Here is a 5486-nt window from a genome sequence, read left to right as displayed (position 1 = left end):
TTAACCTTTTATAACTTCTTTCACTGTTTAAGACGTAACCAAATCACTGGAATGCGGAAGCTCCTATCTTGATTTCCAGAAAGCGTTTGATAAAGTCCCCGCATCATAAATTACTTTACAAATTAAAGCAAATAGGTATTGACGGTCAAGTAAACCAATGGATCGCGAATTGGTTGAGCAACAGACAACAAAGAGTAGTGACGATTTGATTTAATCAGAGTGGGCGCCTGAGTCACTAGTGGCGTCCTCAGGCTCGGTCCTTGGCCCAGTGCTCTTCATTATTTACATCAACGACGTGGGATGTTGACTCCAATAACCGCATTAGTAAATTTGCAGACGACACAAAGATTGGCATCAGCACTGGTTCTCACTTCGGATGACAGACAGGCAAAGCCTCCAAGAGGATTTGTACAAAATTTCAGCTTGGCTTTATAGATGGGAGGATGCCTTTAACGTAGACAAGTGCCAGGTCCTTCAAGTTGGAACTGAGTAAATATAGTTCGAATAATGAAATGCGCGGCGTTAAACTCCAATATGTTCAGTGCGTCAAAGACTTGGGGGTCAAAATCGCGTCAAACCTCAAATTCTCACAGCAATGCATCGATGCAGCAAATAAAGCGAACAGAATGTTGGGCTTCATTAAAAGACACGACATTACCCAGAAACATATCACACGACATTACCCCTAAACATATCACACGACATTACTCAAGAAACATATCACATTACTCCTAAACATATCACACGACATTACCCAGAAACATATCACACGACATTACCAAGAAACATATCACACGACATTACCAAGAAACATATCACACGACATTACCAAGAAACATATCACACGACATTACCAAGAAACATATCACACGACATTAACAAGAAACATATCACACGACATTACCAAGAAACATATCACACGACATTAACAAGAAACATATCACACGACATTAACAAGAAACATATCACACGACATTACCCAGAAACATATCACACGACATTAACAAGAAACATATCACACGACATTAACAAGAAACATATCACACGACATTACCAAGAAACATATCACACGACATTAACAAGAAACATATCACACGACATTACCAAGAAACATATCACACGACATTACCAAGAAACATATCACACGACATTACCAAGAAACATATCACACGACATTACCTCTAAACATATCACACGACATTACCCCTAAACATATCACACGACATTACCCAGAAACATATCACACGACATTACCAAGAAACATATCACACGACATTACCAAGAAACATATCACACGACATCACCAAGAAACATATCACACGACATTACCAAGAAACATATCACACGACATTACCAAGAAACATATCACACGACATTACCCAGAAACATATCACACGACATTACCAAGAAACATATCACACGACATTACCAAGAAACATATCACACGACATTACTTCTAAACATATCACACGACATTACCAAGAAACATATCACACGACATTACCAAGAAACATATCACACGACATTACTCCTAAACATATCACACGACATTAACAAGAAACATATCACACGACATTACCAAGAAACATATCACACGACATTACCAATAAACATATCACACGACATTACCGCTAAACATATCACACAACATTACCCCAAAACATATCACACGACATTAACAAGAAACATAACACACGACATTACCCCAAAACATATCACACGACATTACCCCTAAACATATCACACGACATTACCAAGAAACATATCACACGACATTACCCCTAAACATATCACACGACATTACCCAGAAACATATCACACGACATTACCAAGAAACATATCACACGACATTACCCCTAAACATATCACACGACATTACCCCTAAACATATCACACGACATTACCCCTAAACATATCACACGACATTACCTCTAAACATATCACACGACATTACCCCTAAACATATCACACGACATTACCCCTAAACATATCACACGACATTACCCCTAAACATATCACACGACATTACCCCTAAACATATCACACGACATTACCCAGAAACATATCACACGACATTACCTCTAAACATATCACACGACATTACCTCTAAACATATCACACGACATTACCCCAAAACATATCACACGACATTACCCCTAAACATATCACACGACATTACCCTTAAACATATCACACGACATTACCCCTAAACATATCACACGACATTACCCCTAAACATATCACACGACATTACCCCTAAACATATCACACGACATTACCAAGAAACATATCACACGACATTACACCTAAACATATCACACGACATTACCAAGAAACATATCACACGACATTACCCAGAAACATATCACACGACATTACCAAGAAACATATCACACGACATTACCAAGAAACATATCACACGACATTACCAAGAAACATATCACACGACATTACCAAGAAACATATCACACGACATCACCAAGAAACATATCACACGACATTACCAAGAAACATATCTCACGACATTACCAAGAAACATATCACACGACATTACCAAGAAACATATCACACGACATTACCAAGAAACATATCACACGACATTACCAAGAAACATATTACACGACATTACCAAGAAACATATATCACGACATTACCAAGAAACATATCACACGACATTACCAAGAAACATATCACACGACATTAACAAGAAACATATCACACGACATTACCAAGAAACATATCACACGACATTACCAAGAAACATATCACACGACATTACCAAGAAACATATCACACGACATTACCAAGAAACATATCACACGACATCACCAAGAAACATATCACACGACATTACCAAGAAACATATCACACGACATTAACAAGAAACATATCACACGACATTACCAAGAAACATATCACACGACATTACCAAGAAACATATCACACGACATTACCAAGAAACATATCACACGACATCACCAAGAAACATATCACACGACATTACCAAGAAACATATCACACGACATCACCAAGAAACATATCACACGACATTACCAAGAAACATATCACACGACATTACCAAGAAACATATCACACGACATTACCAAGAAACATATCACACGACATTACCAAGAAACATATCACACGACATTACCAAGAAACATATCACACGACATTACCAAGAAACATATCACACGACATTACCAAGAAACATATCACACGACATTACCCCTAAACATATCACACGACATTACCCCTAAACATATCACACGACATTACCCCTAAACATATCACACGACATCACCTCTAAACATATCACACGACATTACCCCTAAACATATCACACGACATTACCTCTAAACATATCACACGACATCACTCCTAAACATATCACACGACATTACCACTAAACATATCACACGACATTACCCCTAAACATATCACACGACATTACCTCTAAACATATCACACGACATTACCTCTAAACATATCACACGACATTACCCCTAAACATATCACACGACATCACCTCTAAACATATCACACGACATCACCAAGAAACATATCACACGACATTACCCCTAAACATATCACACGACATAACACCTAAACATATCACACGACATGACGCCTAAACATATCACACGACATTACCCTAAACATATCACACGACATTACCCCTAAACATATCACACGACATCACCTCTAAACATATCACACGACATTACCCCTAAACATATCACACGACATTACCTCTAAACATATCACACGACATCACACCTAAACATATCACACGACATTACCCCTAAACATATCACACGACATCACCTCTAAACATATCACACGACATTACCCCTAAACATATCACACGACATTACCCCTAAACATATCACACGACATCACCTCTAAACATATCACACGACATTACCCCTAAACATATCACACGACATTACCCTTAAACATATCACACGACATTACCCCTAAACATATCACACGACATTACCCCTAAACATATCACACGATATTACCCTTAAATATATCACACGACATCAACCCTAAACATATCACACGACATTATCCCTAAACATATCACATGAAATTACCCCTAAACATATCACACGACATCACCTCTAAACATATCACACGACATTACCCCTAAACATATCACACGACATCACCTCTAAACATATCACACGACATTACCCTTAAACATATCACACGACATTACCCCTAAACATATCACACGACATTACCCCTAAACATATCACACGACATCACCTCTAAACATATCACACGACATTACCCCTAAACATATCACACGACATTACCCCTAAACATATCACACGACATCACCTCTAAACATATCACACGACATTACCCCTAAACATATCACACGACATTACCCCTAAACATATCACACGACATCACCTCTAAACATATCACACGACATCACCTCTAAACATATCACACGACATTACCCCTAAACATATCACACGACATTACCCCTAAACATATCACACGACATTACCCCTAAACATATCACACGACATTACCTCTAAACATATCACACGACATCACCTCTAAACATATCACACGACATTACCCCTAAACATATCACACGACATTACCCCTAAACATATCACACGACATTACCTCTAAACATATCACACGACATTACCCCTAAACATATCACACGACATTACCCCTAAACATATCACACGACATTACCCCTAAACATATCACACGACATTACCCCTAAACATATCACACGACATTACCCCTAAACATATCACACGACATTACCTCTAAACATATCACACGACATTACCGCTAAACATATCACACGACATTACCCCTAAACATATCACACGACATTACCCCTAAACATATCACACGACATTACCCCTAAACATATCACACGACATCTCTGGGAAATATAAAATATTGCACACGTGTTCACATTGACGACTGTTCGGGTGAAACCGTTGCTCCTTTTAGACGCAAATAAAGTTGAACCTTAACCCTAATTTTTTTATCTTTTTTTTTGAGTTTTTTTTTATGTATTTTGTAATCGGTTTTACTTTTTTTATGAATCTTAATCCTAATATTTTCTATTTGATTTTTTAAAACTTTTTTTGTTGCATTTTCTATTGTTTTAAGTATTCTGTATTTGGTTTCATTTTTTTTTAAGAATCTAAACCTAATATTTTGTATTAGATTTTTTTTTTACTCTGGTGTTTTATATTTTTTTTCTTCTTTTACGTATTTTGTATTTTTTGTTTGTTTTTGTATTTTTCTATGCTTTCTGCAGTGGTCTCACTCCATCGTTGCCACGTCCCTCACGCTCACTTCGTCAGAGTCATCCTCGCCTTCATCCTCCTTACTCAACAGGACCAGGGTGGCGGGCGGGCGGGTCCGGAGGGGCGGCAACAACCCCCACCCCGACCTGCCCCTCCACCACCATCCCCACCACCTCCCCCACCACC

General features: G+C 38.1%; 1 long non-coding RNA gene across 16 annotated transcripts; it reads right to left on the bottom strand.

Moving 5' to 3' along the window:
- Positions 1–739: 739 nt before the first annotated feature.
- LOC126983378 (uncharacterized) lies at positions 740–5028 on the bottom strand. Of its 16 annotated transcripts, none has more exons than XR_007735830.1 (6): positions 4854–5027; positions 4579–4803; positions 3781–4428; positions 3679–3705; positions 2680–3354; positions 740–1179 (listed from the first exon to the last, which is right to left on the bottom strand). It is a non-coding gene; the product is annotated as an uncharacterized LOC126983378 (long non-coding RNA). The 16 variants fall into 16 exon arrangements; XR_007735833.1 differs by having other exon boundaries at positions 3679–3753; positions 3804–4428; XR_007735838.1 differs by having other exon boundaries at positions 3679–3753; positions 3854–4428.
- Positions 5029–5486: the final 458 nt, after the last annotated feature.

Source organism: Eriocheir sinensis, chromosome 53 (assembly GCF_024679095.1).
Source record: "Eriocheir sinensis breed Jianghai 21 chromosome 53, ASM2467909v1, whole genome shotgun sequence".
In the NCBI taxonomy this organism is placed as follows: Eukaryota; Metazoa; Arthropoda; class Malacostraca; order Decapoda; family Varunidae; genus Eriocheir; species Eriocheir sinensis.
This window is presented reverse-complemented; position numbering and strand designations above follow the sequence as displayed.